At 43.7% G+C, this 26,151-nt stretch overlaps 1 pseudogene; it reads right to left on the bottom strand.

Moving 5' to 3' along the window:
• The window catches only part of LOC145818260 (pleiotropic drug resistance protein 3-like), a 91,929-nt pseudogene that overhangs the window by 22,589 nt on the left and 43,189 nt on the right, over window positions 1-26,151 (bottom strand).

Here is a 26,151-nt window from a genome sequence, read left to right as displayed (position 1 = left end):
TCTGCGCTTCGGCAACGTCATCCCCAGATAATTGTATGTCGAAGAAGATTTCAAAACCAGGCACGCGCTTCCCCTTCGCGTTTAGCCATGGCTCTGGGAAGCCGCAGAATGGAAAATCTTCCCCCTCCCGGACGAAACGTCCGTTTAGGGTACCCCAGATGGGCCTGTGCATTAACTCAAATGGCTTCCCGGCCTTATTTGCCCTGGCCCTTCCGGCCATTTCTTTTCCTTTCCTTACCCAATCCTCTTTGGTGGGCAGATAACCCAGTCCAAAGGCATGAGGGTTGTGTGGTACTTCGGCCAACACTGAGACGCCCTTCCGGCCGCTTCTCCCTAATCCCATCCCAGGGGTATGTTTTAGCTTGTTCATGAGGTAGATAGATTGTGCACTAACATACATGCCCTCATTCACAGCCATGACATTCTGAACCACTTGAGCCTCGGCCAAAGTGAACCCCGATAAAAACACATCCTCCGTGCCGTGTTCAATCTCCAAGACAGGTGTAGATACTTCCGGCGGCGGATGGATTGATGAATTCCCAAAAACGATCGCTACCCCTTTCCCGTGGGGGTACTTTAGCATCTGATGTAGAGTGGAAGAGACTGCTTTGACCTGGTGCAACCACGGTCGCCCCAAAAGTAGGTTAAAGGTTGCAGGAACGTCCAAGATATGAAATTCGATGTTGTGTTGTCCTGGACCAACCTTGGTTTGAATTTTAACAGTCCCCATCACCTCTCTGCTGGTATTATCGTATGCTCTGATTACTTGGGTAGTTGGGACGAAGTCCACGGGCTTCAACCCGATTGCATATGCCGTTCTGGTCGGGCAGACATTAATCGCAGACCCGGTATCAACAAGTACCACCGGTATCCACTTATCTCTACATTCCACAGAAATATAGAGAGGTTTGTTATGACTTGTGCCCTCAGGCGGTAGCTCCTTGTCCGAAAAGGTTAATGCCGGGGAACCTCCTCCCGGAAAAACCAGCCCAACCAGCTGTTCAGGCGTGGTGTCTATGGAGAGTTTAGACTTGTCCATAGCAGATAGGACAGCTTCTCTGTGTACTCGTGATGCCATTAGCAGTCCCCAGATGGAGATGTCTGCTTGTATCTTCTTTAATTGTTTCAGCACAGCTTCATCTTCAATCTGCTTCTCCTTCTATCTCTCTGCTTCTCTATCCTTCCCGGATGCCTCGGGTTGGTCCAGGTGTGGGGGCTTGAAGTACCGCCCACTTCTTGTCATATGGTCCACTTCATCAAGATACCAAGTATCATCCGGCTGGCCACTTCCCCAGTCTTCATCGGTGTGAGCAAGACACAAGTCGTCATCTTCCTACCACATTCCGCTGGCAGCCAACAGACACCTGTCTGGCTCCGGTCCACTCGCACTCTCAGTGCTCTCTGTCCATATGCTCGCGGCATTGTCTGTCTTCGTGCACACAGCACTTTCGGTCCCCTCAGGGCCTTTAGCTTTTCTGGCTCTCTCGGTAGCCTCAAACTTTTCTTGTTCCAGCTGCGTCAGTACAGCTGTTTGTTCAACAGTTCCCATATCTATGATGCCCATGTCTTGAGCGGAATTCTTAACACCGGCTCTCTCCGGCGATACAACTTGACTTTCGGCCGTTCCGGCCACAACTGATATTTCTGCCCCTGCCGGGCTCTGTTCTGATTGGGCTTCCCCCACTGCATCCGGTTGATCTTCGAGCCATCCCGTGGCCTCCTCTGATCCCTCATAATCATACCAGTTAACCGACGCATCCCCCAGTTCCTGGTCCTCGAGAAATTGCAAGTTAGCAAAGTCCTCATCTACGGCTGTCAGCTCATCTGCCCATAGCCCAGATCCATCCCCCCGGATCATGCATAGTTCTCCTGTCTCTGGCAATTCTACACTTAGCCCAATTCGGATCGTTGATAGGATGTACTTGCTTGGATCATAAGCTCCCCCAGCAAAATTCTGCCCAGTCCCAGATTCAACAATCTCATTTTCTCCCAAAATCTGCCCTGCTCCGTCTTCCACGGTCACCACCACCGGTTCTGGTTGGGTTTTGGAGATGTCCACCATGCACAAGAAATCAGTGCAATCGGGGAGGAACACCTTCGGCTTGGGTAGGTGGGTGGGAGTAATATAGATGCTAGGATCGTAAGATGCGACCCCAGTCTGGATAAAGTTAATTCTTTTGGGAGGAGGAGCTTGGTTATGTGATAGGAGAGGGTTGGTTGTGACATTGGGTTTATCAGGAGGTGCGATCACCTGTTTGTCAATAAGATCTTGGATCTCATGACGCAATCTGTAACAACGGTCGGTGTCATGACCGTGTTGTTGGTGGTATGCACAGTATTTTGACGGGTCGTAAGAGGGGGGGAGTGGATTTGGCAATGGCTTTGGTTCTAGGGGTTTTAAATGATTTTCTCTGATCAATATTCCCAGAACCTTGGTCAGAGGCATATATAGTGGGGTAAAGGTTCTTTGGCCTCGTGGTTGGAATCTGTTGGCTTGTGTGTTGCTTCCGGACGCGCCGGAGAATGGTGTGGCAGTCATGGGCCTTGGAGGGGGAGGGGGAGTGGTGGTGACCATACCAACTTCCGAGGTTCTTGTATTTGCAGCGCCACTCGGGCCCGCATTGTTGTTACGATTAAAGGTCCTCCTCGGTTGTTCTCTGTCGTGGTCAAACAGACCTTGTTTCATTGCGTCTTCGATTTGCACCCCCATATCATGTAAATCTGCGAAAGTAGGGAAGGGGACTACAATCATCCTCTGCATTAGCTTTGGGTGGAGATTGCGCACAATCATCCGGATTTGATCTTTGTCTGTGGGCCTTAAAGTCATCATTGACGCCTTCGCCCTCCATCGGATCACAAAGTCCGAAAAAGATTCCTTGGGTTCTTGCCTTGTCGTTTTGAGATCACGAGTTGTGATCTCGATCTGAGTGTTGTATGAATATTGTGCGACAAAGGCCTCAGCCATTTCATCCCAATTCTTTTTCACTTCATCTTGTAATCTTGCGTACCAATGAGAGGCCACACCCGACAGGGTTCGGCCGAATAATGAGAGCTTCTGTGGTCGTGTTAGGCCCATTGGCCGCAAGACGTCTGCGAACAGTCGGATATGGACCATGGGGTCGCCGGTCCCATCAAAACGTTCGATTTGTGGCATTTTGAACCTATCGGGGAGTGTTACGGCCTCCTCGGTATATCCATCTTCGATATCCGGCATAGCCTTGACCCCTTGGGATTTCTTAAAGAGCTTCTTCAGTTTGCTCAACTTCAGAGCTGTGTGATCAACCTCGACCTCGATTGGAGAGTCCGGGTGATTGGATGTATGGACCTTGGACAGTTGTGGTGGAAGCGGGGGCGGAGCTGGCCCCGTTGGAAGACTCGTGTCCTCTTGTAAATTTTGGACATGCGGCAGGGTATTCTGGGCATTTGGTGGGGCGTTCTGAACAGTGGGTGCCTGCTCAGGTAACGGAGCCCCTGCCGGAGGAGGGATTTGGTGTGAAGCAGATGCTGTATTCTGCTGTTGCAATCTGGCGATTAGTTCGGCCTGTTGGGCCATGATCGCGGCCTGCTGTTTGGAGAACTCCGTTTGACGAGTGGCATCATCATGCATCTGTCTCATGCTTTCCTGCATCTGGCGCATTAGAGCCTTCATCCCTGATGTATTCTGTTGATCCATCTGTCTAACTGGTATGTCTATTTCTGCAGCAGTAATTGAGACCTCAGTCCTATAGTCCTCTGATGAAGTAACCCACTGCTCTGACAACCTCTGTTCTGACACACTGCGCCTTTTCGGCTTCCTTCTGGTAACAGGGGGTAGAGAATGGAACACTGGCTGTCCGTCGATTAGATCCTCAGATCGATGGAGTCGACGACCTCGTGTCCAAAGTGCTTGGGGAATGCCTGCTAGGTTGGAAGCAATCGTGCTAAAACTGACCTAGCAAAAGATAAATAAAGCGAAAAGGAAATAAATAAACAGATAAACGGACAGCATAACAGCTTAAAATAAAGTGCAAGACACACAGTCAGGCATAATCAACACACAGTCAATAAGCTGAAATACACACTGTCCTCAAACACTGATTATCATCCCTGTATCACTGTCTCCTAAAACAGAATCTGATATCCACAGATAACTAATCCTCAAATACTGGCTGATGCCCGCAGGCTTGATACCCATAATACTGAACTGATGCCCACAGGCCTGATGCTGAAACTCATGTACTGAATTGATGCCCGCAGGCTTGATATTCAAACTCATATACTGATCTGATGCCCGCAGGCTTGATACTGTCAATACTGAACTGATGCCCGCAGGCTTGATACCCAAACTCATATACTGATACATGCATTCCTGTAGAGACGCACTCTAAAGCACATAGCAGATAAGTGAGAGCCAAAACACCCCTATGTTGGGGTAGGGTTTCCCTATCCTATTTTGTCAGGAACAAGGGTTCCACTACGCACACAGTGGTTTCAAACAACCTATAAACGGGTAAGCAACCTGTCCTAATTTGGAATGGTCACTATGGATCCGAATATGCACTAGGTCGAATGGTCAAAGAGGGTGCCCCGGTAAAACCGGGGTTTGTGTTCCCATACTGGCAGAGCCCACAACCGGTCAGCCTTATGGTCATGCCTTGACAAGACAAGCCTCCGGCAAACCGTTCAGGAAAAGAAGATGGCAAACACAGTGTCCTAGGCGCACCAATGCAAATGCAATGCAAAGAAACACACAAGTGTAGCCAAAAACAGATATCATGAGTTCGAGTCAAGTTCTCTAACTCCCCAGCGGAGTCGCCAGAAACTGTAGACGTCCCCAAACGCCCCGGGAGGAACGAGCTCCCGTTCTGTTCATTTGGGGTCACTACAGCTCAGACTCTTGAATGTCACGGTTCCTAATCTGAACCAAAGAGTCCAAATCCGGCAAATCGTTTTGAGAAACAGATTTTTGAAAAAGTAGTGCCAAACATGGACTACTTTGCCAGATACAGAGTCGCCACCTAAATATTTTATTTTGGGAAATTTAGGAAACCCTGACTCGATGCCAAAAGGCCACGTGTCCGTCATCACCAAAGTTGCCTCGGCTCGGGAACTTGGGTACGATTGGGGAAGGTCACTTCGTGAGCACCCCCGCTCGCCCGGTCATAGACCGGCCTCTACTAACCATGATATCAATTTTTGAAAACATTGTGAGTTCTTAATCCGGTTATTAGCCTAGGTTACTATGTGATGCTCACAGCATACAAGTATAGACTGGATCGCCTGAATTGGAACAAAACATTTCATGCTTGTTTTTGAAAATGGTTTGCTACCCGCAGGTAGGCTTGAAACATTTGATGATTTATTCCAATTCAGATAACTCAACCTTCACCCACAAGCATTCAGGCAGTTATATCAGATAAGCACATAGCCTCATGGTAAACATGCTATTCATGGCAGCACTCACACGCATGCAAGGATGCTAAAGCATAAAAACTTACCGAGTACTCCAAGCCAAAATAGACACTTATTAGAAATCATGCATGAATCCTAAGTATAAAGAAATGTCTAATGCAACACATGCAAAATGCAACTATAGCAGGCTCGGCTATTCTAAGATGGTATATGAAATGCTACAACTACCATGTATTCAACTTGGAATTGAAAGTACGATGCAGTTAGTATGATGCGCCGAGCCCGGTGCATGCAAAACAGATGAATGATGCAAACATGCTGTCATACTGTATGCTAATTGAAATATGCCCTAATCTAACCATCAAAAGCGGATAAATAAAAGGGAGAAAGACGTGGGGTTGGAAGACATACATCACACTCACGCACACTTATTACAGTTGTGCCCTCACTCGGAGGGTCCGAATAAATATACAGTCCAAATATTACAGTCCCAAATAAAAGAATATTACAGTCCAAAATATTACAAAATCTTAATTAATTAAAGAATTAACTAAGAAAGCAAATAAAACTGGCATGCAAGCCAGGGACTGCCTTGCTTCTGATGGATGATGCATGTCCGGGTTGTCTTGCGCGGAAATCCACCGGAATGCCCCAATTAGCCTCTGTTTACACCTGTTCTTGAAATGCGTGCCAAGTCCCAAAAAGTTGCTGATTCTGCTTTTTGCTGCAACAGAGAGCAGGAAAGGGGCATAGCAATGTATTTGCACAGATATATGCATGTCTCGATCCTCGTGCCACCAATCACGCATACCGAGGCATGATGGCCGAGGAGTCGAAATGCACAACTCAATATAGGATGAATGCACATGAAAATACAGCTAAAACCTAACTCCATCATGGATAATCCGGAGTGTCGGTGATTGGGGGAATTGAGACACATTCCGTCACTCGGAGTACGAAATGTATCTCGTTTCCCGTGCCCGAGCTAACTCCTATTCCGAACACGATGCAATATGCATGATATGGATGAAATGCGACTAAGATACAATCCTAACAAACACAATGCTATGGAATGACATGCCTCGAAATACGTGCACACGGGCACGCAAACTGAGAAAATGGCAGGATGCTATGAAAATGAGGTGCCTCGAAATGCGTGCACACGGGCACGCAAACCGAGGCGATGATATGTGTCTCGAAATGCGTGCACATGGGCACGCAAATCGAGGCGATGATATGTGTCTCGAAATGCGTGCATACGGGCACGCAAACCGAGGCAATAATATGTGTCTCGAAATGCGTGCACACGGGTACGCAAACCGAGGCGATGATATGTCTCGAAATGCGTACATACGGGCACGCAAACCGAGGCGATGATAAAATATGATGTAATGACATGGAAATGACAAATGGGCTTATACCAATATGAGTGAGCCTCAGCCACACTCACATAGGATGCCGGCGAATAAAAATGGAGTGCCTCGAAATGCGTGCACACGGGCACGCAAACCGAGGCGATGACAAAATGCGATGAAATGACATGGAAATGACAAATGGGCTTATACCCACATGAGTGAGCCTCAGCCACACTCACATAGGATGCCGGCGGGTAAAAATGGAGTGCCTCGAAATGCGTGCACACGGGCACGCAAACCGAGGCGATGACAAAATGCGATGAAATGACATGGAAATGACAAATGGGCTTATACCCACATGAGTGAGCCTCAGCCACACTCACATAGGATGCCAGCGGGTAAAAATGGAGTGCCTCGAAATGCGTGCACACGGGCACGCAAACCGAGGCGATGACAAAATGCGATGAAATGACATGGAATGGATGGCAATCATTCTAACAGGATTTCAGCAACAAAATATGGGGGAAAACAGTCCCGAAATGAAGCGAAATGATACCAAATGCATGGAATTGTCCCGAAATGCAACATTAGGCACCCGAAATGGCCTATAACTATGCCAAACATGCACAATATGGACATGCAATGCAAAGACAGAAGCTAGACAGTCCCAAAAGATGCACTTTCACAGTTATAAACATGGCCAAACAGAAAGCATAGGTAGGGGAAAAATAGCATGCAAGAATAGGGGCCAAAAGAGGGGTAATGAAGCAAGTGGTATAAGCAAAACCCAAACTGAAAAATTTCCTTCTACAACACTGAAGATGGACCAAAAATATGAACATTTACAGTATATGGCAGCCTCAAAATCAATATACAAATATGCTAAAAATGTGATGCAAAACAAGGCTCAAAAGGTGCTATAACATGAAGTATACAAAATAATCACCAAACAGAAAAAAAGTGTTAATTAAACATGAAGTATAGGCCAAAATAAGGCCACTTTCAGTTCGGACCAAGGTCCAAAAACAGAAGCAAATGGGGCTGCCAATTTATGCAAAAATGGGGCCAAATAAGGGATATAACTACAAGTGACACATGGAAGCACCAAACAATGTTGAGCCCTTCTTCAATGTTGAAGAGGGGCTCAAAATAAGCCTTATAGCAGTTTACAACATGCTCAAAAACAGATTTCTCATGGGCCAAAAATAGCATACAAGATTGTGACATATAAGAGGATCAATGAAGCAAGTGTGTCATGGAGGGCTCAAACAGGGTTGAGCCCTTAATGAAAAGTGAAGATAAGCTCAAAAGAGGGCCCTTTTCAGTTAGGGCCGGAGCTTGAAACATAAAGCAAGTGGGGCTTGCAAATAGATCAAGAAAAAGGGTCAAAAGGGTAAAAGTGTTACTTACCCTTGAAGACTCAAACTTTTGTTGCTTCTTGGATGAATTTGCAGCTTCTTTGACCTTTGAGAAACCTTCCTTGTTGCTGGAAATGAGGTGGTGGTGGTAGAGCTTGGTGGTGTAGAAGGAATGATGGTTAGGGACTTAGGGTTTTTCAAAGAATTGAGAAGGATGGAGATGGAGTTGTGTATGGAGACTTGAAGGAGAGTTTTTCTAACCCTTGTAAGTGAGGCCACCAGCTGGTTATAAGGGTTCAAAAGGGGGTGTAAAGGTGGGGGAAAAGGAGAGCAAAATTCCCCCACAAAATATCTCCCGGATAAAGATCTTTTCTGGGGGATATTGCCCCACAGCTGTAAAGTGCACAGTGTAAGGAACACGGCCGGCCTATTACTTTTGCTCCAGGTGGCCGGCCGGCCACACCCCCTAGCCGGCCGGCTAGGGGTCAAAAGGTTCAATCATATTTTCTGGCCGGCCAGCAACTGGTGAGGTACTCCTATGTGTGTACAACACAACCATGTGGTTAAAAGTCCAAGAAAGTGGGTCCAAGGGGTTCAACATTAGCTCGGAAAGAGGGGTTCAAAAGGGTCAAGTTGAATTACTGGCCGGCCATGAACTTTTAGGGTCCTCTCATGTGTGTACATCACAGATATGTGGTTCAAAGTTCAAGAAAAAAGGTCCAAGGGGTTCAACATTAGCCCGGAAGGAGGGGGTCAAAAGGGTCAAGTTGAATTACTGGCCGGCCATGAACTTTTAGGGTCCTCTCATGTGTGTACATCACAGATATGTGGTTGAAAGTTGGCAACACTAACCCTAGGGTGTTCAACATTAGCCCGGAAGTTGGAAAAACGGGCGCCGGGAGGCTCCGGAGGAGAGATAACTGGTTGCTGCAACAATTGTTGGCCTCCCACCCTTCAGTGACCTCCCTGGTGATAAAACAGAGGTACCTGCCAAAAATGAACGAAAACCGTTGCAAAACGAAAGCTCGGGGACCAAAACACGCAGTTCGGGGTCCCGAAAATGGGCTGTTAAGCACCGAAAGTGGCATTCGGCCACGAAGTGGGCTTCTCAGCCCTCAGTGTCCCTCAAAAGGGAGAAAATAAGATGTATGCCAAAAATTAGAGCAATAGGAGATGATTATGCGGTCCCGAACCGAGGTACACGGCCTGACGGCTCCGAAAATCGGAAACCGGACTCCGAAATGGGCAAAATGGCCTATGGCCACAAAATGTAGCCTACGGCCACTGAGAGATGGTCTACAGGACCTCTCCCTCCCCTTAGGAAAAGAAACAGAGAAAATCGAGTCTGGTTCACAAACCGAGACAGGGCACCGAAGAGGGTTCGGAAGTCTGGGGGCAGGGCTCACGGCCGCGACTCTGAGACTTCTGAACGAGCACGTTATGCAATATCACCAAGCGCTCAATCGGTGACGTCTGAGTCTTAAGGTCGGTCAAAAATGGGGTGTCTACACCAACCCTTCCAACCTTCCAATTGCCTTGCCAGCCATTCATTTTGGTCCCAGAGTTACCATCACCTCTACTGTCGACGAAATGGGTAGCGCCAAAATTGTTCCTGACGACCCACTAGCTAACATCCTTTGCGTGGTGTCGGTTCATTCTTCTTCCCCATCCCAATCCCAACCAAAGCCCAAGGAAAAGAGGGTAAAAAGGGCCAAGGCCAAAGCAGCAACCACAGAAGTTGAGTCAGACGATATAGTGCCAGTTTCTAAATTGCCTGAAATAAAGAAGAGCTCTGCTGCCGCAGAGAAAAGGCCTACCAAGGCCGAGACTTCTGAACAGTCGCGATCCAAGAAGCCAAGGTCTGAGGGGGCTTCTCAGCTCGGTGTTTTTCATGCCGACGACCCTGGACCCCATCTGTCAAGGTCAAAGACCGACCTCTTCTAGCCAGGGACAATGCACTCAATAATGTGGAAGTTGGTGCCACCATTTCCACCGTCGTTCTCCTTCTGGTTGACATCAATTGAATGGCCGAGCTCTCTCACTATGAAAACTACGCATTAATGATACAGCATTGCATTTTGGTAAGTTTCAATACTTGTAATTTTTTGTCCAATTTTAACTCTGGTTCTCATTCTTACTGAATTTGCTTTCCATTCTTGCAAGCTATCCAACAGGGTCACTCCCTCGTAGTCAAAACTGAGTTTAAGAAGGAACTGACCAACATGACAAATGAGGCAGTTAAGCTCCTGTCTTCACTAAACAAGGCCGAGGCCCGTATCTGAAGCTTGTAGGACTAGGCGAAAGCTACCCAACTGACCCAAAGCAAAGCCGAGGATCGCGCCAAAGATGCTAAAAATGTCATCGAGGTCGCCAAGGCAAAGGCAAAAGAAGCTAAAAAGAAGCGGTCTCAAGCCAAGACTGAGCTCCAAACGGCATTTGCCACCAAAGCGACCGAAATAAATGTGGCTAACAAGAAGGGATACGTCGAAGGGGTGGCCGACGTCCACGATGCATACAAGAAGCAAGTCAACGAGGCATACAACAAGGGTTACACCCTTGGATGGATGTCTGCATTAAAGGAATTGGCCGTCCTCGATGACTCGCCTCTCTGTGATACCAGCCGACTTGCTCTTCCATTCTCATCCACTCCAAGCCAATCTGAGGATGAGGCTGAGGAGGAAGGAGAAGTTGAGGCTGACAAGGACACAGTCGCTAATGTTGCTCAAAAGGTTGAAGCTGTTGGGGCCAAGTCCCTAACTCTGAATGGGCAAGTCCTGGACTTGACTCAGGATAACGAGGACGAGGTTCCCAAGACCACTTCTATAGCCGAGGTTGAGACCGCTAAGAAGAGCCTTGATGAGACTCTTCTTGAGATTGATGCCGAGATCCAGGCTGAGAAGGCAGCATAGAAGACTACTCAGCTGTCTTCCGAGGCTGAGACACCATCAATCGCTAAGGCAAGGCAGTCTGTAGAGAATCTTCAATGATCTTACTATTCAGAATTTTTTCCTTTACTTGTTATTTTGAACTATCATGAACAATGTAATCTTTTGTTTTGTTTTGAACAATGTTGGTTTTCATTTAGCCGATGTGCCTTCTTTTGTCTTTGTAAATGAAGAAGTTCTCTTTGAATGCATGTCTTCCTTTCTTTTGAATGTTCTCTTCATTTTGTGTTTTCTATTTCTTGCACGTTTCCACATTTAGAATATTATTATGACTTCTTCCAAGTATACCTTAACTGTGTAATTACTTCAGGGTAAAGTACCTCAGATATAAACCTTGACTGTTTGTCTCGGCTAATAATTGGAATTCGTCGGCTAACACTTAAAAATATTTCGAAATATTTTTACAAGTGTTGTTTCTTAAACTTATTCAGTCAAGTATTGCTTCTTTACTTCTACTTTTTGTCTTCTATCAAGACTTCACCCTTCCAACCTTTCCAAGCTTGACAATCTGGTTGGTCATCTAGGGTAATATGTACCTCAGATACATCTTTCCTCATTACCTCGACTAACTTCAACTTGTAAATTGTTCTGAAATTACAACAAGTGTCAAACCCATTCTAACTTGTAAATTTTTCTAAAACTTTCAACAAGTGTCAAGCTCTCAAGTTTTTTAATCATTCCAGCTCCCTGCCCCCCCTAATGTGAACCTAAGCTCCACTGAAGTTCACATTATGCGTTTATAGCCTTTCGCCGAAGTCAAATTCAAACAAAGATTAGCCGAGGTGTTCGACCTTATTTTCTCTGTTAATCTAACTAAAGCGGACTTAGTTTTATTCTGAGTTTAACTTTGCCGACATGGCAAGTCTAGGTTAATTCAACTTAGTTCAACTCTATGATATGCAAGTATAATTCAACTCTGCCATATAATAAGTCTAAGTTACTTATCATGTTTCATTTAGAAATATCGCCAACTTAGTTCAACTCTATTATATGCAAGTATAATTCAACTTTGCCATATAATAAGTCTAAGTTATTCGTCATGTTTCAATCAGAAACATCGTCATAGGACTGGTCAGTCCTATCGCACAAATTTTAAATTCATAAAAATCAAACTAGCACTTTATTGTTACTTCGGCTAATAAAATCATGACATAATCTTCAAAAAACAAAAGACTAATGATAAAAAAAAATTCAAATTACAAGTATTCCAGGGTCTTGGCGACTCCTTGCCATTAGTGTCTTTAAGCCGATATGCCCCATTGCTAGCAATCGAGATGATTCTATAAGGCCCCTTCCAGTTTGGGCCAAGCTTGCCCTCCCTAGGATCCTTCTTGTTGCTGACAACTTTCCTTAGGACGAGGTCCCCACTTTTGAACTCTCTTGAGTTGACCTTTTTGTTTTAAGCCCTAGCAAGCTGCTGGTAGTATGCCCCCCAGCTGAATTGCTGCTCTCTCTTCTCTTCTCCAGTAAGTCCAGATATGCCTCCTTTGTCCCATTCTTTACTCCCTGGGTTCTGATTCTAGGGATGCTGACTTCCAGTGGGATAACTGCTTCAGTGTCATAAGCCATGGGAAAAGGAGACGCCCCAGTTGATCTTCTCAGCGTAGTTCGATATGCCCAGAGCACATTGGACTACTCCTCCACCCACTTCCCTTTTGCTGCTTCCAGTCTCTTCTTGATCCCATCCAAGATAGTCTTATTGGATGCTTCTGCTTGGCCATTGCTCTGAGAGAAACTTGGAGTGGAGTAGTAGTTCTTGATTTTGTACTTTGCATATAAGCTTTTGATTAGAAAATGTCAAACTGTGTACCATTATCTGCTATTATTGCCCTTGGGATTCCAAACCTAGTGATGATGTTCTTCCATATGAAGTTCTTCACATCACTATTTAGAATCTTCGTAAGGGGTTCAGCCTCTACCCACGTTGTGAAGTAGTCAGTGCAAACTTTTGACTCTTCTCGCATTTTCTGATGTAGGGTTCAACATCCTTCTGCATGTAGGGCCATCAGTACCCCTAAGTGATGGCCCTATGAGCAAGTGATTTGCCCCCAGCATGGCTTCCACAGACTCTTTCATGAATCTCATACAGAAAGTCCTTAACCTGGGAGGGATGTATACATCTCAAAAGGGGTCTAGTGAAGGATCTCCTGTAGAGATGGCCATCTGCTATTAGGCTGAACCTGGCCGACTTCAACCTGGTCTTGTGTGCCTCTTTTCGGTTATCTGACAGCTTGTCATCCCCGAGGAACATCACTATTGCATTCGTCTAACTTGGACCCATCTCCACACACATTGCCTCATATTCTGTTATTTGCGGTTCCACACTTAGTCCTGTCAAGTAATCAATCATGATTGTCCTTGGAACCCCCGACTTTATTGCACTAGCCAGGTTGGCTAAGGTGTCGGCGTGACTGTTGTCATCTCGACTAACTTGCAGTAGCTGTCAATCTTGGAACAAGGAAAGCAATCTGACAACCTCTTTAACATAGATTATCATTCATTCATCTTGGATTGCATATTCGCCTGTTGCCTAATTCACAATAAGTTAGGAGTCACAGAAGACTACCACCTCATCGGCCTCAATTGCTGCTGCCAACTTTAACTCTGCAATCAGTGCCTCATACTCTGCTTCATTCTTTGAGGCCTTGAATCCCAAATGAATAGACTGCTCTATCATTAGCTCATCTGATGATACTAATACTACTCCTGTCCTCGCTCCATGACAGTTTGAACTTCCATCAACAAACAGGCGGAAGAAGTCACCGATGTAGATGTCGCGGGGCTTTGGTTTCTCTTCTTTCTTCTGTTTTTCTAGAGTAGGGTTCTTGGGCCCTAATTGGGTTTCTTCCTACTTCCTTGGGCATCCTAAGCCGCAACTCACCAGAGTCCGACACGGGATGGCACCAAAGGTGAACTCGGCCACAAAGTCGGCCAGAACCTGGCCTTTAATTGTTATTCTGGGCCTAAACTCCAAGTCATATTGGCCCAACACTACTGTCCATCTGGCTACCCTGTTTGTCAGGTCTCCTTGCTGTAACAGGGACTTCAAAGGATGCTTAGTCAGTATCACATCCTTGTGGGCTTGGAAGTAGTGATTCAGTTTTCTTGAAGCCATCACCAGAGCTAGTGTCAATTTCTCTAGAGGTAAGTACCTGGTCTCTGCACTTGCTAGGGTTTTACTCACATAGTATACTACCCTTTGTTCTCCCTTCTCTTCTCTGATTACCACTGCACTCACTGCCTGCCCTGAAACTGCCAAGTATAAGGGCAATTCTTCTCCAGGTACAGGATTTAACAAAACTAGAGTTGTTGTTAGGTACTTTTCAAGTTGGCCAAGGCGACTTCACACTCTTCTGTCCACAAAAAATATGTGGCCTTCTTCAACAAACTAAAAAATGGTTTACACTTATCTGAACTTTAGTTAATAAACCTGTTCAGGACTGCCGCCTTGTTGGTTAAAATCTAGACTTACTTGGATGACGTCGGGCTCTTTAAGTCAAGAATGGCCTTGATTTGAGCTGGGCTTGCCTCAATGTCCCTTCTGATAACCAAGTATCCCAAGAACTTACCAAACCCGACTCCAAATGCACATTTCGAAGCATTGAGTTGGAGCCGATATGTTCTTAGGATATCAAAAATTGCCTTCAAGTCAGCTAGGTGATTCCTAGGTTCTTTGGTCTTCACGACCATGTCATTAATGTACACCTCTACTGTTTTGCCAATCAGATGTCTGAACATCTTGGTCACCAGCCTCTGGTAGGTTTCTCCTGCATTTTTCAACCCGAAAGGCATCACTCTGTAGCAGTACAGCCCTTTTGGGGTGATAAATGCAGTCTTCTCCTCGTTAGGGGGATACATTGCTATGTGGTGTTATCCCCTGTAAGCATCCAAGAAACTCATCCTCCCATGCCCTGAAGTAGCATCCACTAGCTGATCAATCTTGGTCAGTTGAAAACTGTCCTTGGGGCAAGCCTTATTCAGGCTGGTGAAGTCAAAACAAACCCTTCACTTGCAGTTCTTCTTTTTCACAACCACTGTGTTAGATAGCCAAGTAGGGTAGTTCACCTCGTGAATGGCTTTGGCTTCCAGTAGTTTGTCCACTTCCTCCTCAACTGCATTAACATGCATTAATGTCGGCCTCTTTGCTCGTTGGATGATAGGTTTAGCCGACCTATCTACATTGAGCATATGCCATGTGACCTCGACGTCAATGCTTGGCATCTCATACGGTGTCCAGGAAAATACTTCTATGTTGGCCCGTAAGAAAGTCTCTAACTCCCTTTCCTCCTCATCAGCCAAACCTGAGCCGAGAAGGAAGAAGCGCTCTTCATCCCCTTCCTGGACCAGAATTTCCTTCAAGGCTTCCTCGCTCTTCTCGGTTGATTCTTTGCCGACATCATCTAGGACTTCCAGGTCCTCGTCCTCGATTTTCATTTTTTTCGCCTCTCGCACATTACAGTTGGATTTCATTGCTGCCATGGAGCAATTCTTTGTCTGCACTTGATCCCCTCTGACTTCCTTAATTCTCTATTCAATTGGAAATCATAACAACAACTACAGCGTTGAGGGAACAGCCCTCATTGCATGCAGCCACGATCTTCCCAATATAGCATTGTAAGGGGAAGGGGTATCAATTATCGTAAATTCTGAGCTAATATTCCTGGTGCCTACCCGTACCTCCAAATTTGTTACTCCTAGAGGCCATGTTGGCATTACATTGAACCCGACCATTGGGCTGTTAGACTGCTCCAAATCATTTTGGTGAAGGCCAAGTTTCTTGTAACATCTGACATACATAATGTCACAAGAGCTGCCTTGGTCGATCAAAATGCGCCTTACCTGGTATTGTCGAACCTTGAGGGTCAATACTAGAGCATTGTTGTGTGGATGCTGCACCATGTCTAGGTCTGCCTCAATAAAAGACACTATTGGTCCCTGGTACTCGTTTGTCCTAGGCCTCTTTTGCTGGACCTGATACACATGCTGTAAGTGCCTTACCTTTTGTGTCTCTCTGTCATGACCCAAACCCACCCCTATGGATTAAGGTCATAACTGGCCAATAATCAAGAGATTATCTACAGCCTCAAACCTGATTGAACTTATATCAACAGAGTTAAGGGGCCAAAACAGAAGCAGACTTAAACATTTTGTCCAATGAGCTGTGCTTACATGGTATAGCAAAAATCATTCCAAAGGTATTTTATAATAACTCACACATATAAACAAAGTTAGCATTTTATATACATCCAGGAACTTTCAAATATATGGTCAGCCAAACAAAACTCATATACATAGGTGATCCAACGTGTTCACCCACACAGCAAAAGAGTAACAAAGAACAAAAGGAACAAAACAAAGTCTCGTACGTGAGACATTAAGGATGACTCCTCAAAAACTTGACTCCTCTCATGTCTTTCACCGGGGCTGGGTTTGAACATCTCTTTGCTCACCTACACACACATGAATGAGAGTGAGCGATAGCCTAGTGAATAATATCAAAATAAAGGAGTACATGAATGAAATTATAACAGTCGTATCACACGGCCTTAGGCCCATTCATGATTCTAACTAATACATCAAACGGCCTCGGGCCCAATTCATTCTCATCAAACGGCCTTGGGCCCAATTTGTTCGTGTCAAACGGCCTTTGGCCCATTCCTTCATATCGACCGGCCTTTGGCCCAATCGTTCATGTCAAACGGCCTCTGGCCCAATCATTCACATCAAACAGCCTTTGCCCCAATCATTCACATCAAACAGCCTTTGCCCCAATCATTCACATCAAACGGCCTTTGGTCCAGTCATTCATGTCAAACGCATATTTCGTACTTAAGATCATAATCGCATCATAATCATAATTGTAATCCAATGGCCTTATCCAATCATATGGCATAACAAATATTTGTCTACAATTCAAATTAACAAACTTATGAAACTCAAATAGGAGTAAGCAAATGAACAAATAGCATACTCCAAAATGTCTTTACTAGGATATTACTCACAGTGTTCTTCCGGTGGATTCTCCCTTGTGCTCGACCCTACACATTACATAACACATATTGGGTCACAAACGATTCAATCCGTTCTTAATTTATTTATTTCTCTTAGGCCTCTTTCTTATCCTTTTAAGTCACACACAAGGCTCAATGCATGCCTTAGAGTGCTAGAAATAGAAGAGAACGGAAAATGAAACACAAAACAACTCTTTTAAAATTTCTGAAACAAGGCTCTCCGCTCGAGCGGACCCCTTTGGTTTGCAAAAGTATTGGTTGCCTCATTTTTACACTCGAGTGTGATTTTGAACGCTCGAGCTGAGAGCCAAAACATGTAACTTGGCGCTCGAGCGTAACTCTCCCCCGCTCAAGCAGACATCAATGTCTACAAAAGTTCTGGGAGCTTGAATTTCATGCTCGAGCAGCACTTTCCCCACTCGAGCGGACCCGAAGAATTCTGGAATTTCCAGAACTGAATTTGAAGCTCAATCTTGATGTTCAAAGGCCCAAAACTAATGTTTTTGGTTCAAAAATGTGGGAACACATTATATAACATGAGGATATAAGCCATATGAGACCAATTGTTCAAAATCATGGTCCATTTACAAAATCATCTTGAGTTCCCTTCATAAGTTTCAAAACTCATGCATTCAACTTCATACAAGCTTCATATTTTCATCAATCATGCATGGATGTTACCTTTTGACCCCAATTCTATTTCAAATGGTATAAATGATACTTATAATCATGAAACTCATGAAAATTATGCATGCATGTGAAATTTGGTCCCCAAATCATCATGTTCATCATGCCTCATGCTAGATTATGCAAATTCATGGCAATTCTAAACATGCATGTGCATATAGACTTCAATCTCATCATAATCAATTCAATTTGTGTTCTTGATTACCATTTAATTTTGAATTCACAAAATTACAAACTCAAACTCATGAATTTACTCACCTAGGAGCTCCAATTCTTCAAACTATAGCTAATCCTTGAGTTAATCCACTTAATTCCCCAATTTCCTTGCAAAATCTTCAATGTTAGCCCATTTTCTCTCTCTAAATTTGGCCCACTCTCTCTCTAGAGTGCTATTTCAGGTTTTGAGCTTCAAGCAAGATGAATATGAGTGTAACTAGGCCCTTATATACACACTTGACTAATCAACTTAATTAAAGCCAATTAACTAAGCTTAAATTAATCAATTCGATCTAATTATTTTGGTCCGAATCAATTTCTAATTAAATTTCATCGTAGGCTTTAGAAATTACGCTAATCATAATGGCATAGTCAATTTTAGTTTCTGATGTCTCTACAGCCTTCAATTTAAATTCTAAAACAGGAATTCAAACAGATTTTCCTACAATGAACAGATAGAAATTCAAAAACACATATAATCATGTAATTATCACTCAAAATCATATCAAACATATAATCACAATCATAAATTAAGATCAATTAGCATAACACGGGACAGGGTTATCACACTCTCCTCGCATATCATTCTCATTAACCTTCGAATGAATCACATTGATCACCCGAGGTTTTGCTTGTTGTGGTTGTGGTGGGGGTGGTGCCAAGGGAAGCCTTGCGTGCTCTTCCCTCATTCTGGCTTCATCTACTAGGTCCCTCAAGTAGCCCTATCTTCAGGGCTCTGCACCCTTGAGTCAGGTGTCCATCCTCATTGTGGTAAGCGCAGTGCTTCCCAAGACTCCTTCCCATGAACTCATTAGGAATCTTCTTCGATGCTCTATAGTACAGCTGGTTCCTGATCCTTTCTAGAACTTTATAAACTAGGATCCGGAACACAGTGGTGATTGCCTGTGCAACCCTCAGCCCTGTTTCCTACCTGTTAAAATCGGTGTTACCTCGGCCTCGCTTCGGTAAGCCATTTCTCTTCTCCTGCTTCTGCGCCTTCGTTCTCGATATATCCTCTTCTGCTCTGGCATATTTATCGATCCGTGCCATGAGCTCCTCCATACTCTTTGGTAGAGTTTTTGCCAGTGACTTTCGAAGCGGGCATTCATCCTCCAGGCCGTTCTTAAAAGACACAACCGCCAATTCCTGGTTGCATCCCGATATTTGGTTGAATACCTCATAACACCTTTTAGTATAAGCCCTGAGGCCTTCTCCCTCGCCAATTTTCAGAGCCATTAGGGAGTCTACCCTTAGTGGCTGCAACTTGTTTGTAGCAAACCTAGCCACAAACATCTTGGCTAGGCCTTCCCAACTCTTCACAGTTCCTATCGACAACTTGTAAAACCAATCCGATGCAATTTCCCTAAAGATGAGGGGAACACCTTGCATAGAAACGGTTCATTCCCGGTATACAAAGCCATTAAATTCAAATATAAGCCGACGTGAAAGTTCAGATCGGACTTACCATCATAAATTTGGAACCTCGGCATATAGAACCTTTTTGGGGCCTCAAACCTATTCAACTCCACTGAGAACGGCATTCTCGGCTTGACGGGAGATGTGACCTCGGCATTTTGTGGCTTCCTCTGGAAGTTGTCCCTCAAATCCTCCTTAGTCCGACCAGGAGCTCGGTTATCAACAGATTTCAGTCTTTTTGGTGCGCTACTTCCGGTGTCGTTATGTGTCCTCTTGGACTTCTCTTCATTCACTGTGTCAAAACACAGGGCCTTCCCCTAGGGTTCTTTGACATATGTTCCCCTAGTACGAGGTGTCCTCTACGAATCACCTTTAATCGACTCTCCTCGCCCGACATCCCGTGAAGGCCGATGTGAGGGCTCATTTTCCTTGCCATGCTGCAGGACTACTGGGATTGTTTTCTACCCCCCTTTCTGGACATCAGTCTTGGCCCCTGGCATCGGCGTGTCCTGCAACCAAAATAGTGGTTGCATGACGTTGTTCTACATCATGAAGTTGACAACCGATTATAGATCTACCAACTTGTTGGCCATTCTCTTCATCTCATCGTCCCTCCCCAGACATCTATCCTTCCATACTTGGAGGTCGCTCTCATTGTAATAGTCATCTCTACCTGCTTTCTTCGGGGTGTTACCCTTCTTGCTGACGTCTTTCTGCACAAGATTCGGATCTTGTGTTCCTTCATCACAGTTTTCCACTCTTGCGTTAGGGTCTGTATATTTACTATTCTTAGTGTAGATGTCATCTCCAATCTTTTCTTTCTGCCCGTCATTAGCCATATATTCTCCTTAAATTTTCCACAAATGATGCCAAATTGTGGGTATTGATTTTCGACCACACAACTAAACGAGAAACTCAACTGGAGAGTACCGGCAGAATAGATTAAGCCCGAACAACCTGTCACAGAAAAATAAGAATCCGGCAGTGGTTCGTCCACCTGAGGGCATTCCGATGATCAAGTCAGTAATCAAACATCTCTCAAAGATAGCAAATTGTGCTTAACTCACAAGAAAGAACTTACTACTCACAGTATATCACACATACCTGAGACCCACGGAGGTGCCCTGCTTTTATAGCCAACACTGACCTGATTCCTGTAGAAGCCTCACTTCAGTGGACTCAAGCTTAATGCTCATCCTGGACTCTCAGCTAGATAGGGATAAACTCCCCAAGAGCTTTATCTTTATCCAGATTAAGATCCTCCCCTATTCTAGGACTCTTGCCCCTTATCTGCTTATCTTAGATTCTGGTATCTCCGCAAATAACCTCGGTCTAGTGTCACACACCGGCAATGCGGAAGCCTTGACAAAGACATGCAAGTGTGTGTGGAGCTAATTAACTCCCTTCACTAGCCCGCCAATAAAGCTCAAAAGGTTTGCAAAGACAAGCAAACATAATATTAGTTAAGTTGATGAGCCACAAGATTGGAGACAAGCCACAAAATAGCAAGCAACAAACTAAAATTAAAGCAAGCAACACTAGAAAAGTTTTGCATAATTTAAAGGCGAAATGAACTTTTCGTTGATCAAAAGAAGGCATTACAATAATTGAACAATGCACCAAAAGTGCTACAAAAGTTGCCTTACCATAAGCTAGGTTGGGGTACTTTAAAGGCACAAGTAGTCTGGTTCAACACTTGGGTACCCTCTCCTTAATATAGCTTGTTAAGCTTTTTCCTAGCTGACAGGAGGAAACATCCACTATGTTTGAGGAGTTATAATGGATTTTTAAAAATTCTACAAAAAGAGAAAAATTACAACTCTTGGTCCCAAAACACCTTTAATACGAAGGTATTTACATAAAAATTTATAAGGCAAAAAAATTACATTTGACCCTCCAAAAGTTGGCCTAAAGTTGCTACTTGGATAGGCAAGTCTATGGCCTGCTGTGGCTAAGTTGCTTCATGGCATGTCTTGGGCTATCTTGCACTATGCCTTGGGCCTTTGCTTGCGCTTGCACTTGCACCAACAACTTCTTAGGCATGTTTTTGGCTCTCCAAAGGCACAAATGAGTGTGGCATCAAGGTGTTGACCCTTAGATGGGCGCACCTTGACACCTAGATCACCTCGGCATTATGACCAGGCCACGTAGCACCTCGGCTAACACTTCAGCATCACCTTGACCACATGCTGTCATTCACAAAATATGTCCCCACAGATACAAAATATTTGTAAAATGTAAAATAAAATTATCATGGAAATGATCACTAAAGAAAATAAAAACTATCAACTTGCTCGTCTGATCCACATTTTTCTAAAAGAAGTAACTTTTTGTTTGTTTTCTTGAAATATTGGAGGACAATGAACAACTGAAGCTAAAAGTAAGGTTGCTGGACACAGTAGTTAATTTACTATAAAGTTGTTTTATTTGTCCCAGACTACTTCGCAATGCACAGGATGCGGTATGCATCAATTATGAGCTTGCAGCAACTGTGGAGGGGCATTCCTATTACATGAAAATAAGTCATACATGTTTTTAAATCCTGGAAAAGTTCTTCTAATAACAAATTACTTTCCTCACTTTTGATTTATAAAACTAAATGTTGGCTTCAGTTTTTCTTGTACTACATAGAAAGTCTGGTGAGAGAAACATCGCGGGACTACTTTTGTATGAAACTTGAGAAAGTGTAAGATTTCTTAACGTAAATAATTAAATAAATGAATGATCATATTACTTACTGAGAAAATGCTTTTGAGGGTGTTCCAAAGAGTAGGGAGCTACTTCCCATGAACTACTTGATATTCTGCTTCTATGCATAGATTTTTCTCACTTCCACTGTAGGCAACTCTAGACCAACCCTAAAGTGCAAAGGCCAACTCAATGCTGTCATATGTGCATTTGCAAGTGCATAATTGCATGCACACATACATATATTATATGAAGTGGATACAAAAAAGTAAAAAATAAAAAGGTTTACGGTAAGCCCCTCATCATAGTCAATTCCTTTGTAAAATAATAACCCCTAGCTTGTAATATAGTTACTTGGAACCAGCCTCATTACATCCTTGTTCTCTAATTTTTATTGAGTATATATTTTTTACATTAGCTTTTTATTATTTTGATAACCGAGAACCAATCCATCCTAGGCAGTGCCCTTTGGGTCCACCTGTAGATGCGCCCTTGGGCTTCATGCTACAGTTCGGACTCAAATGTCACGGTTCTTAATCTGATCTCACAATGTACGATGTGAGATTGATAAATCACCAAAGAGTCCAAATCCGGCAAATCATTTTGAAAAACTGATTTTTGTAAAGAAGTGCCAACCATAGACTGCTTTTCCAGATACAGAGTCGCCACCTAAATATTTATTTTGGGGGAATTTAGGAAACCCTGACTCGTGCCTAAGGCCACGTGTCCGTCATCACCAAAGTTGCCTCGGCTCAGGAACTTGGGTACGAGAGGGAAAGGTCATTTACGGGCACCCCTGCTCGCCCAATCAAAGATCAACCTGTACTAAGCATGATATCTTGTTTTTGAAAACATATGCATTCTTATTCCGGTTATTAGCTAGAATTTACTATGTGATGCGCACAACACACAAGTATAGACTAGATCGCCTAATTTGGAACAAAGCATTGCATTTTTATTTGTTTGAAAATGGTTTGAAGTTGGCTACTCGCAAGTAGACTACAATGCGGATTTGATGAATTGTTCCAATTCAAGTAATCCAACCTTCAACCACAGGCATTCAGGCAGTTATATCATATAAGCAGTTAGCCTCATGGCAAGCATGCTGTCATGTTAACACTCACACATGTGCAAGATGCTAAAGCATAAACGCTTACAGTATACTCCGAGCCAAAACAAAGAACTAGTTAGTAATCAATGCATGATCCTAGTTCATATTAAGATGGCTAATGCAACACATGCAAAATGCAACTAGAAATAGGCTTGGCTATTCTAAAATGGCATATGAGATGCGACAATTCGATACATGTATTCAAATTGGAATTGAAATACAATGCAATTAGTATGATGCGCCGAGCCCGGTGCATGCAATATAGATGAATGAATGCAAACATGCATAGCCTAAGGATGCTAATTGAGATATGCCCTAAGACTAACCATCGTAAGCGGTTAAGTAAAAGGGAGAAAGAAATGGGGGTTGGAAGACATGCATCACACACACACACGCTTATTACAAAATTGTGCCCTCTCGACGGAGGGACTAAAAGAATAATACAAATCATCTAATTAACTAACTAACAAGCTAATTAATTATTACACAACCCTTAACTAATTAAACAAATTAATTAAGCTATGAAAATAGTAAAACAGCCTCAGGAAGAGGGGCGAATGCATGCTCGGTCGACTTCGCTCGGAAACCCGTTGTCATGCTTCATGTTGCCTCTGTTTGCACTGTTCTGTACCTCTGAAAAGTGTGCCAACTTCTGTGACACTTCTGAACCATCTTGTGTACACTGTGGGAGGTCATCGACCAAGAGATGATGCCATCGACCAAGATAGGAAGGTCATCGACCAAATATAAGGCTATCGGCCAAGTGTTTGTTGTCGATCGGCACTGAATGTGGTCGATCGACCATTTCTTCCTGTGAAAAGCTCCTGTTGCTACAGCAGAGGACAAACAGAGCATGACAGTACATTTACAAGACAATGTCTGCACAACTACACCCCTTATCATGTTTAAGACTCAAAGGTGTGTAGTTCTCAACTCTCGGACCACCAATCACGCATTTCAATGCATGATGGCCAAAGGAGCCAAGTGTGCAATTCAATATCAAATGAAATGCACAAAACACATAAGGGGCCCCAACCTTTATCATGCTTGATCAAGAGGCAAGGAATGCACACACAATTCAATGCAACCTAAGTATGCAAGCAAGCTAATGCAACATGAGCATGCAAGCAAGTAAACATGCAACAACATGAAATCCAAGCATACAAACATGCATGCATACAATGTAATAGGCATACAACAACAATACCAATAACAAACATGCAACAACATGTAATCTAACAAGTATGCAAGATAGATGAGCATGCAACAACATGTCAATTAGCAAGCATGCAACAAGCATGTAAGCATAATGTAATAGGACTAGCATGCCACAACATGCAAGGGAACTAATATGCAACAACATATAATGCACCAAGTATGAAATAAGCATGGGACAACATGCGAGGTAAACATGCAACAACATGCGAAAGGATGGACTTAAACTAAAGTGGACAGCTCTTAAATATGCCCAAATCAGTGGCCGAAATGCTATGGAAATGAAGACAAAGGTACATACAAACATGCATGTCAATTGGCCTATCACTTAAGTATAGGAGAGCAACTTTCAAGAACACTTAAAAGGGGACAAATATGGACATGTGACATACATTATAAGCTCTGAAATTATGTTAGGAAAGGTGCCAAACCAACCAAACAAAGCAAGCAAGTCATGCGAAAAGGCTTAAAGCTTGAAACTAGCCAAGGGGCTCAAACCAAGGCTATGCAAAATCTGAAGCAAATGACAAGTATAATCCAAAACAATCCTAGATCATGCCAAAATGAGCCTAAAACATGCAAGGACCAAAGCCAAAATAAGCTAGAACAAAGGGCCGAAAGCATGAGGCATGCAAGGCTACAAAAGAGGTGTTACACTACACCTATCAAAACCAAACATGGCATGACTTAAGCAATGAAAAACAGAGTTATGGCATGGTAAAACAAGGCCAAAAACCCACTTAGATGGCATCCCAAAGACCTAAACATGATGGCACACAGAATGACCCATTCATGAGGTATAAAACATCAACTCTTTAAAGCATTAAAGGAGTGACAAGTGCAAGTGTTTGAGCATGAAACATGGACTGAAATAGTATAACAAATGATGCCAAATCATTGAAATGGTCCAATTAAAGCATGCTAGTGACTTAGACACTTAAGGCTAACAAGCTAGAATGCCTTATGGCTATACAAAGCATGGCATATATGGTCAAAACAACTCAAATTAGAGTTTAAGCATGTTACAACAAGGCTAAAAACTTCATGGAGTCGAGCCAAAATCATGCTAGAAACATGGCTTAAAGCATGATGCATGTTAAGGCAAATAAAAGGATTGCAAGGCAGGTACATGAAGCATACATGGTATGTCCAAACCAAGTCAAAACAGTGTTATATCATGGAAAAACAAAGCCTAATACATACTGAAATGAAGCCAAAACAAGCCAAGCAAACATGCTACCAATATAAGCCATTTATACTAGCATACAAGACAACAATGAGAGGGGATGACCCTCTCCTATTTAAGACTCCAAAACCACCTTTCCACCACTGAAAATCCTCTGGATTTCAGTGGTAGAAAGTTCATGCAAAGCCAAGAACAAGAGCCAAAAGGGATGACCTAAAATAAGGCCAAACAAGGCCTAAGAGGGGGTAAACAATCCCAAACCAAAAAGTGACCTTAAACAAAGGTCTAAAGCAAATAAAAATAGAACTTTCATCAGTTAAGAGCTAAGATTAAAACAATAATAAAGAAGGGCTAAAAGCTTAAGCAAGAATGGGGTATTAAAAGCAAGTTTGCTCACCCTTGAAGAACCTCTTCAAGAACACCACTCCAGCAACTTTCTCTGATCAAAATCACCTCAAGAATCCTAACACCAACTCCCTAGCACCTCAGCAACCAAGGATGGTGTATTGCTAAGTGTTTGTGTGCAATAGTGAGAACAAAACACCCTTTAGAGCATAAAAACACAGACAAAG

This window comes from Camellia sinensis, unplaced genomic scaffold (genome assembly GCF_055761805.1).
Source record: "Camellia sinensis isolate YWXY unplaced genomic scaffold, ASM5576180v1 Unanchor6, whole genome shotgun sequence".
Classification (NCBI taxonomy): Eukaryota; Viridiplantae; Streptophyta; class Magnoliopsida; order Ericales; family Theaceae; genus Camellia; species Camellia sinensis.
The sequence above is the reverse complement of the archived record's forward strand: the minus strand, read 5'-3'. Positions and strand labels throughout refer to the sequence as shown.